Below are 11,392 nucleotides of genomic sequence, written 5' to 3' on the forward strand. Positions count from 1 at the left end.
GAGGGGTGTGATATAATATACCTTCTAACATAGAAAGTATATTATAGTGCATTTGTATTGGGCAGCAGTTGTGTGCGGTTCTGCTGAGACACCGCAGCTATATAGAGGGACAAACACTATTGGAATAACTAATTGCAACTGGTGTGATATACCTGTCGCCCCCCCCCCCCCCCCCCCCAAAAAAAAAAAAAAACTTCCACAAAATACTGATAGAGGGGATTGATATATCGGCTTCCACCAAATAATTATTGAGGCCTGCGATATACCTGCGTCCACCAAATATTGATTAAGGGGTTTGATATACCAGCTTCCAGCAAATACTTATTATTGGGTTCTATATACCTGTTTCCACAAAATACGTATACAGGGTATTGCTATACCGGCTTCCACAAATATTGATCAAAGGCAGGGGCGTACATGGAAATCACTGGGCCCCATGGCAAGAATCTGAATTGGGCCCCCTTGTGAGTGACCCATCGCACCCCTTAGGGTATGTGCACATCTACTGCAGAGGTTCCAGCAAAAGCCTCTGTGGCAGATTCTAGCAAAAACAAAGAGCGAAACAATCTTGAATGACCTCATTATTGTGAATGGGATCCGGCAGGTGTCAGCAGTGTTTGGCATATGCTGGATCTGGCGATTCTGGTATTCTGCTGGTGGCTGGAACAGAATACCAAAATCTGCTGGCAAGTGATTACCTAGCCTTACCCGATGAACTGTGCCCGCTGCTGCTACTTCTTATATGTGTGTCACCCTTCTCCATGGACTGTGCCTGTTCCTGCTTCACCTCCTCCCCGATGCTGACTTACCGTTTGTGCTGCGGGCCTGGGGCAGATCTTCACTAGTCTGAAGTCCGGACTGGGGATAGTGTGGGATCAGGTCAGGTCTGGACTGGTCAGTCAGGTCACAGTGTGTCACGTGCTGGCAGAGAAACAGGACAGGGACATTTTCCAAAGTGCAGACACAGAAATCTAAAGGATTTTATCCAGTTACAAATGATATTTTTCTGACTGCTGCAGAACCTCATAATACACAGCTCAGCTGCTGCAGAACCTCATAATACACACCTCAGCTGCTGCAAAACCTCATAATACACACATCAGCTGCTGCAGAACCTTACAATCAACACCTCAGCTGCTGCAGAACCTCCTAATGCACACCTCAGCTGCTGAACTTCATAATACACACCTCAGCTGCTGCAGAACCTCCTAATGCACACCTCAGCTGCTGAACTTCATAATACACACCTCAGCTGCTGCAGAAACTCCTAATACACACCTCAGCCACTACAAGACATCATAGTACACACCTCAGCTGCTGCAGAGCCTCCTAATACACACCTCAGCTGCTGCAGAACCTCCTAATACACACCTCAGCTGCTGCAGAACCTCCTAATACACACCTCAGCTGCTGCAGAACCTCCTAATACACACCTCAGCTGCTGCAGAACCTCATAATACACACCTCAGCTGCTGCAAAACCTCATAATACACACCACAGCTGCTGCAGAACCTTATAATAAACACCTCAGCTGCTGCAGAACCTCCTAATACACACCTCAGCTGCTGAACTTCATAATACACAGCTCAGTTGCTGCAGAACCTCATAATACACAGCTCAGCTGCTGCAGAACCTCCTAATAAATACCTCATCTGCTGCAGAACCTCCAAATACACACCTCATCTGCTGCAGAACCTCCTGATACACACCTCAGCTGCTACAGAACCTCCTATTCCATAACTCAGCTGCTGCAGAACCTCATAATACACACCTCAGCTGCTGCAGAACCTCCTAATACACACCTCAGCCACTACAAGACATCATAGTACACACCTCAGCGGCTGCAAAACCTCATAATACACCTCAGCTGCTGCAGAACCTCATAATACACACCTCAGCTGCTGCAGAACCTCCTAATACACACCTCAGCCACTACAAGACATCATAGTACACACCTCAGCTGCTGCAGAGCCTCCTAATACACACCTCAGCTGCTGCAGAACCACATAATATACACCACAGCTGCTGCAGAACCTTATAATAAACACCTCAGCTGCTGCAGAACCTCCTAATGCACACCTCAGCTGCTGCAGAACCTTATAATTCACACCTCAGCTGCTGAACTTCATAATACACAGCTCAGCTGCTGCAGAACCTCCTAATAAATACCTCAGCTGCTGCAGAACCTCCTGATACACACCTCAGCTGCTACAGAACCTCCTATTTCATAACTCAGCTGCTGCAGAACATCATAATACACACCTCAGCTGCTGCAGAACATCATAATACACACCTCAGCGGCTGCAGAACATTATAATAGTAACAAGGGAACTATAAGTCTCATCATCACCAGATTGTTATTGGAAATTAGGGAGCAACACAGGGAGAGGTAAAATGGAGAGAACTACAACTCCCAGCATGTGCAGGCTGTTATTATCGGATACAAGTAGATATTACACAGAGAGAGCATTAGGCCGGGTTCACATCATCATTTCGTTTTCCGTTCTTCTGATCCGCCAGATGAACAGAAAAATAAAGAAAAAAACGGATCCTGTATTTCAGTTTCAATTCTGCACATTTGGCATTCGTTTATGCAATTTCTGTCGGAGATCCGTTATTTTAGACGGAAAAAAGTCCTGCACACAAAACGGAAAACTAAACGGTGATGTTAACCCAGCCTAATCAGAGAGAACTACAACTCCCAGCATGTCCAGAATATTATAGGACATCATCTAGTTGTACTAGGTGAGAGCTTTAAAAAGAATTAACTATAACTCCCAGTATGGCCAGACTGTATTAGAGAATACGTTGGAGACACACTGACTGGAACCCATGCAAAGTGCTGCTGTCCACACCAACATTAAAAGGACACAGCACACACCACAAACCACACAGGAACCCAGGAAACCCATAGCTGCAATAAACATAAGACACCATAAAAACATCTACTATCCTCTATGACCACAAGGGTGGCCCTCACTGGACAGATGGAATAAGAAGACCAGGAGGATAGCTCCAGCATACACCATGGCTAGAGTACCCCTCAGCTTCAGGCATCCAGCAGAGGCTAAATAGCACAAGCAGCCGCACCCACCCACACATAAACCCAGTGTTCACAAAACACTAGGAAGGGAGTTAACCCTTCCAACACCAGACAAGGGAAGGAAGCCACTCAAAGGGGAAGTGCACACACAAGCATAAAAAGCTACACGTTGCCGCAGGCAACAAAATGCGTGGCAACCATGTCACGGCAATCACCCAGAAGGCCGAGACACTGTCACCGCATGCACACACAGCAACACGTTGCCGCAGGCAACCGCAAGTGTAGCAACAGTGTCACACGCACACCATAAGCCGTGAAAGATATGCCACAGGTCTTTCACCAGTCCTCTGCACTGGTCACATGATGATGACATCACCAACGGTCCTTTAGACTTCTGCTGCTCTGCTAATTCTTGGCTTCCTGCACTGGTCGCATGGTTGATGACATCACCAAAGGTCCTTCTTCACCTCTTACATTCTTAGGTAGCCCTACAAGTGTAATTAGTGGGCGGGGCCTAACCTCCCCTCTGGGCCCCCTTACTCCAGGGGCCCCATAGCAGATGCGTGGTCTGCCTCTATTGGAGGTACACCACTGATTAAAGGGTTTGATTTACAAGCTTCCAGCAAATAGTCATTATTGGGTTCTATATACAGTGGGGGAAATAATTATTTGACCCCTCACTGATTTTGTAAGTTTGTCCAATGACAAAGAAATGAAAAGTCTCAGAACAGTATCATTTCAATGGTAGGTTTATTGTAACAGTGGCAGATAGCACATCAAAAGGAAAATCGAAAAAATAACTTTAAATAAAAGATAGCAACTGATTTGCATTTCATTGAGTGAAATAAGTATTTGAACCCTCTAACAAAAAAAGACTTAATACTTGGTGGAAAAACCCTTGTTTGCAAGCACAGAGGTCAAACGTTTCTTGTAATTGATGACCAAGTTTGCGCACATTTTAGGAGGAATGTTGGTCCACTCCTCTTTGCAGATCATCTCTAAATCCCTAAGGTTTCGAGGCTGTCTCTGTGCAACTCTGAGCTTGAGCTCCCTCCATAGGTTTTCGATTGGATTAAGGTCCGGAGACTGACTAGGCCACTCCATGACCTTAATGTGCTTCTTCTTGAGCCACTCCTTTGTTGCCTTTGCTGTATGTTTTGGGTCATTGTCGTGCTGGAACACCCATCCACGACATTTTCAGTTTCCTGGCAGAGGGAAGGAGGTTGTCGCTCAGGATTTCACGATACATGGCTCCGTCCATTTTCCCGTTTATGCGAATAAGTTGTCCTGTGCCCTTAGCAGAAAAACACCCCCAAAGCAAAATGTTTCCACCCCCATGCTTGACGGTGGGGACGGTGTTTTGGGGGTCATAGGCAGCATTTTTCTTCCTCCAAACACAGCGAGTTGAGTTAATGCCAAAGAGCTCTATTTTGGTCTCATCAGACCACAGCACCTTCTCCCAGTCACTCTCTGAATCATTCAGGTGTTCATTGGCAAACTTCAGACGGGCCTGCACATGTGCCTTCCTGAGCAGGGGGACCTTGCGAGCCCTGCAGGATTTTAATCCATTGCGGTGTAATGTGTTTCCAATGGTTTTCTTGGTGACTGTGGTCCCTGCTAATTTGAGGTCATTAACTAACTCCTCCCGTGTAGTTCTAGGATGCTTTTTCACCTTTCTCAGAACCATTGACACCCCACGAGGTGAGATCTTGCGTGGAGCCCCAGAGCGAGGTCGATTGATGGTCATTTTGTGCTCCTTCCATTTTCGAACAATCGCACCAACAGTTGTCACCTTCTCTCCCAGCTTCTTGCTAATGGTTTTGTAGCCCATTCCAACCTTGTGCAGGTCTACAATTTTGTCTCTGACATCCTTGGACAGCTCTTTGGTCTTTCCCATGTTGGAGAGTTTGGAGTCTGCTTGATTGATTGATTCTGTGGACAGGTGTCTTTTATACAGGTGACTAGTTAAGACAGGTGTCCTTAATGAGGGTGACTAATTGAGTAGAAGTGTCTAACCACTCTGTGGGAGCCAGAACTCTTAATGGTTGGTAGGGGTTCAAATACTTATTTCACTCAATGAAATGCAAATCAGTTGCTATCTTTTATTTAAAGTTATTTTTTCGATTTTCCTTTTGATGTGCTATCTGCCACTGTTACAATAAACCTACCATTGAAATGATACTGTTCTGAGACTTTTCATTTCTTTGTCATTGGACAAACTTACAAAATCAGTGAGGGGTCAAATAATTATTTCCCCCACTGTACCTGTTTCCACAAAATACTGATACAGGATATTGATATACTTGCTTTCACAAAATATTGATTAAGGCATACAATATACCTGCTTCCACAAATACTGCTCTTCTATAGGGACTTTGTCACAGGGTCATTTTGAAAATGACAGGCAGAGGAAGAGACAGGCCATTCTGCAGGGGTGGTAGGGGTCGGGCAGGTGCACCAGGCCGGAGCCTAAGTGAGAAGTTGGAGAAGGTGCGTGCGATTACTTCAAAGGACGCACCAGAGTTGGTTGAGTGGCTCACTCAGCCTTCCGCTTCTGTACCCTTCTTATCCTCTGTATTAGCACCCTCCTCACTGTCTACTGTGTGCACCCCAAAGACACCACCACCATCACAACCATAGCCCCTCCACTCGAGTCAGAGGAATTATTTTACCATCTATCCCCAGAACTTACCGAAGCGCAGCCATTCTTGGCATCGGATAAGGAAGAGGAGGTAGCAACGGCCGCCACCCAGCGGTCTGACGACAGTACCCAGATCAGCCCAAGGAGGGTGGTCCCCACTGTTGCTGCCTACTTCGCAATCTCTAATGTCAGTGATGGTTAGATGACAATGATGACGTGTCGATGGATGTCACGTGGGTGCCCACAAGAGAGGAAGAGGGGGGGAGTTCAGAGGGAGAGATGGAGCAGCAAATAGGGAGGAGAAGGAGGAGAAGCAGGCAGAACTTGCAGTGCACACGAGGCAAAAAGCAGACTGCTAATGTATCTTGAGCGAGCTATCCACCATGCACAGTCACATCTGGTGCTCCCAGGACGCCGGCACATGGCTCCGCAGTGTGGGCTTTTTTTAACGTGTCCGCTGCTGACAATAGTGTTGCCACCTGCAGCCTGTGCTGTCAACGCATAAGTCACAACAAGCCCAACACTCAACTAGGGATATCCGCCTTAAGAAGGCACCTGGCCTCCCATCACCAAGCCCAGTGGGATCAACGCTGTCATAACCCACAAAGCCACTCTCCTGGCGCTCCACATCCTGCCTCTTCTCCTTCTCTTTCTCCTCTCTCCTCCCATTTGTCCTCCACTCCACCTTCCACTGTGCAGTTGTCGCGTTCCTCTGGCAAAAGGCAATCTTCCGTGGCCCAAATGTTTGAACGTAAAAGGTTGATGACGCAGGATAACCCTCTTGCCCAACGGCTGACCACCAGCTTGTCGGAACTGCTAGCCTGCCAACTACTGCCATATAAACTGGTGGACTCTGAAAATTTAGAATATTTGTGGCCATTGGCACACCGCAGTGGAAGTTCCACGGAAGGAAATATTTCCCTCAGAAGGGTATCCCAGGAGCTATATGGCCATGTTGAGCGGCAAGTGAATGTATCTCTGGCACACAGTGTCGGTGCCAAGATACATCTGACCACAGACACGTGGTCTAGTAAACACGGGCAGGGAAGGTACATAACTTTTACTGCCCACTGGGTGACCCCTCTGACGGCTGTGAAGCATGCAACCCGTGGCACCCGTGTGGATTTGGTGTTACCGCCACTGTTTACATGCAGGCCTGCCTATTCTTCTCCTCCTCCTACTCCATCCTCCATCTCCTCCTCGGGTGACTCCTCCTTCTTTTCCACTGCTACCGCCTCTTACTCTGCACCCCCTCCCCCAGCTCCCCAGAACCTATTCGACGGGCCAGGTGAGACGTTGCCATGCTGTGCTGCGTCTGTTGTGCCTGGAAGCCAAGAACCCCACCGGTCCTGCACTCCTTTTAGCTCTGCGATCTCAGGCCTATCAGTGGCTATACCCGCTCAATTTGACAGTTGGTAAAGTGGTGTGCGATAGCGGTGCCGATTTGCTGAGCGCGCTGGAACAGGGCAAAGTGACACACGTGCAATGCATGGCACACGTCCTGAACTTAGTCATGCAGCGATTCTTTGCCAAATACCCCAGGGTCCAGGACGTCTTGCGGCAGGCCAGGAAAATCTCTGCCCATTTTAGAAGATCTTACACAGCCATGGCTCGCCTTGCTGACTTTCAGCGGCGACACCACCTGCCCGTCAGACGTCTGATTTGTGACTGCCCAACGTGATGGAACTCAACCTTGTATATGCTTGATAGGCTACTCCAGCAGAAAAGTGCCGTTAACGACTACCTGTTCGAACTCTGCGGCAGGACAGGTTCTGAGGAGCTTGGTTTCTTTTTCACCGCACCAGTGGCTGCTCATGCGCATCGCATGCAGACTTCTGCAGCCATTTGATGAGATCACCAAACTGGTCAGTCACAGCCAGGGCACCATCAGTGACATCGTACCTTACACCTTCTTTCTGAAGCGTTCATTACGTCGTGTCATTGATCAAGCAGTCGAGGAGCAGGAGCAGGAAGATGAGTAAGTCGCAATGCTGAATGAATTCCCAGGGGGACTACTCCATCTGAGACAAGTCAACAACAGGAGTCTGAAGAGGAGTCAGAGGAGGATGGTGCCAGGTGGGAGGAGGAGCAAAAAGAGCATGCTTTAAACGTTTCTGGGATCCCTGTTGTTGTCCGTGGCTGGGGGGAGGAGACCGAGGACGACATTCTCCTGGGCGATGAGCAGGAGCCAGGCCGCTCCACTGCTTCCAATTTAGTGCAAATAGGGGCCTTCATGCGCCAGTGTTTGGAGAGGGATCCCCTTATATAACGCATAAAGGGCAAGGACCAGTACTGGGTAGCAACGTACTTAGAGCCCCGGTACAAATACAAAATACAAAGGAAAAATGATGATGTTTAGGAGAGGCTGCCGTGTGTGGTTCTTTGAGTGTCTGGGCACCAGGCACAACCAAGGACTGAAAATGTGAAGCCAAAGGAAAAATGATAACCACAATAGACCAAAAGGCGCCAGTCCGAATAATAATAATAGGAATAATTAGGAGTAAGGAATAGATTAGAGGAGTGGGATGTACAGTAAATGCCCACTTAATGCCTTATAGGATACACCAGAACACCTAGGTTCAAAGGAGGGTGTTAATAGGAAAAATATAATAAAATTAAAAAATATAAAATCTGATATACCTTGAAAGATATTCAGAATCACTAAATTATATCAATCAAATTAAAACAATTAAGTGACGTACTTCACTCACTTGACAGGTAGGATTTCCTATTGGGATAAAGCTCAAGACACCCAAAGAAATCCTCCCTATCCTGGATCGCCTGTAGAATCTTAGGATGAAGCAGCAGTCCGAACCCCGGATACTTCTTGCAATTTCCTTTATTGGTATAAAAGCAGGATATAAAGCTCAACGCTAGGGTTGAGCGAACCCGAACTGTAAAGTTCGGGTTCGTACCGAACTTTAGGATTTTTGGAGCCCGGACCCGAACATTTCCGTAAAAGTTCGGGTTCGGTGTTCGGCGCTTTCTTGGCGCTTTTTGAAAGGCTGCACAGCAGCCAATCAACAAGCGGTTAACTGTCTGACCTTAGAAGCCATCACAGCCATGCCTACTAATGGCATGGCTGTGATTGGCCAGAGCAGCATGTGACCCAGGCTCTATATAAGCTTGGGTCACATAGCGCTGCACGTCACTCTGCTCTGATCAGTGTAGGGAGAGGATGCTGCCGGACTTGTGATTTCAGGGAGAGAATAGAAGAGAATCTAACTCAGCGATCTACAGACAAATAGTTGTGTGGGTGAAGGGCACAATCGTTTTACCCTGCCCTGAGCCCATTGATCGTCGTCAGCGGCCATTTTATGCAAGCTCAGTGCACCAGAACTGCATCTGAGCTTTTGGGACATTGCAAATCACCATTTTTTTGGGCAATCTACAACATCTGGATTAGTCAGTGTGCAATTTAAGCTAGAAATACACCCATCATTTTCTGGGCTTTGAAATACACATTTTTTTCTTTGAAAAACTGTATTTTCCAGACCTGCAAGTGTTAAATTCAAGTTTAATATATACAGCTTTCATATTCTGTTACAAAAAAAAAACACTTTTTTGGCAATCTACAACATCTGGATTAGTCAGTGTGCAATTTAAGCTAGAAATACACCCATCATTTTCTGGGGTTTGAAAAACACACTTTTTTGACAAAAAACACTATTTTCAGGCCTTGCAGCATCAGCACGTGTGAAATTACAGGCTTATATACTGCTGTCAAATTCAGATGTTAAACAAACACTCATTTGGGCACAAAAAATTTAGTTGGCAACCTTTGATGCAAATGTCATTGTGAGATACACCCTTAATACATTTGGGTTACATTCAGAGATTTTAAATACTGCCATTTGGTGCAACAATATTGAATTCAGGCCTACACTGGTTCAGGCCGTGTGAGATACCCCCTCTACATACAGGGGTTTGAATTAGGCATTTGAAATACAGCCATTTAAAATACAGCCATTTTGTGAAAATAAATATTTAATTTAGGCCTACACTGGTTCAGGCCGTGTGAATTACCCCCTCTACATACAGGGGTTTGATTCAGGCATTTGAAATACAGCCATCTGAAATACAGCCATTTTGGGCAAAGAAATATTTAATTTAGGCCTACACTGGATCAGGCCGAGTGAGAAACACCCTTTACATACAGGGGTTTGATTCAGGCATTTGAAATACAGCCACTTTCGGCAAAAAAATCTTTAATTGAGGCCTAGTCTGGTTCAGGCCGTGTGAGATACACCCTTTACATACTGTCGTTCTATTCTACTATTAATTTAACACCCATTTAGGGCAAGATCCTAAATTTGAAAAATATGAGGAGTGTGTCAAACAAGGGACGTGGCCTAGGTCGTGGTGCTGATGGTGGAGCTCCTGTTGCAGGGAGAGGGCGTGGTCGATCTGTGCCAGCTACACGCACAAGTCAAACCCCTTCCTCAAGTGCGAGTAGGCGACAAAACCTGCAGCGGTATTTGGTTTGGCCTAATGCTGGTCTATGAATGGTGAGGCCTGAACAAGTACAGGCGATAGTAGATTGGGTTGCTGACAGTGGATCCAGTTTCTTTCACATTGTCTCCCACCCAGTCTCCTGCTGAAAGACCAAAGTTGGCACCTGTAGCCAATGTCCATCAGTCTTTCACCTCACCCCCTTGCAAATCAGCCAAGCAGTCTGAGCCCCAAGTCATGCAGCAGTCTCTTCTGCTTTTTGATGACTCTGTTAGCAGGGTTTCCCAGGGCCATCTACCTGGCCCTGCCCCAGAAGTTAAAGAGATTGAGTGCACCGATGCCCAACAACTAATCTTTCAAGATGAGTACATGGGAGGACCATCGCAGCACGTCTCGAATGATGACGAAACACAGGTGTCAACTGCTGGGGCTTTCGAAAGTGTGCAGACCTACAAGGAAGGCAGGGGTGAAGACTGGGTGGAAGATGATGTGGAGGACGATGAGTTCCTCGACCACACATGGAATCAAGGTCATGCGAGTGGCCTTTGTAGTTCGGAGGAAGAGGCGCTGGTCGCACAGAGCCACCAGCACAGCAGAAGAAGGAGCAGGGTGCAAAAGCGGAGCGGCCATCCTCCAGACAGTACGCCTCCTACTGCCACCGCAGCAAGGGACCGAGCACACCAAAGCCAGCTCCAAGGAGTTCCCTGGCGTGGCAGTTCTTCAGACAATGTGCTGATGACAAGACACGAGTGGTTTGCATGCTGTGCAATCAGAGCCTGAAGCGAGGCATAAACGTTCTCAACCTGAGCACAACCTGCATGACCAGGCATTTAAGTGCAAAGCACGAGCTGCAGTGGAGTAGACACCTCAAAAACCAAGAAAGGTCTCTGGCTGGCTCCTCCTGCTTCCTCTTCTGCTGCAGTCGTGGCCTCTTCATCCACCTCTGGAGTGACAGTGTCACCTGCCACCCCACAAACAGAGGATCTGCCAGAAACACCAACACCTGGGTCACTAAGCATCTCCACAATGTCCCATGCAAGAGTTCAGCTCTCCATATCCCAAACGCTTTAGAGGAAGAGGAAGTTACCCCCCTACCCACCCGCGATCCCTAGCCCTGCATGCCAGCATTTCTGAATTACTGGCCTTTAAAATGCTGTCATTCCGTCTGGTGGAGACGGATAGTTTTAAAGGCCTTTTGGCGGTGGCTGTCCCACAGTACGTCGTGCCCAGCCGCCACTACTTTTCAACGTGAGCCA

This window comes from Bufo bufo, chromosome 1 (genome assembly GCF_905171765.1).
Source record: "Bufo bufo chromosome 1, aBufBuf1.1, whole genome shotgun sequence".
Classification (NCBI taxonomy): Eukaryota; Metazoa; Chordata; class Amphibia; order Anura; family Bufonidae; genus Bufo; species Bufo bufo.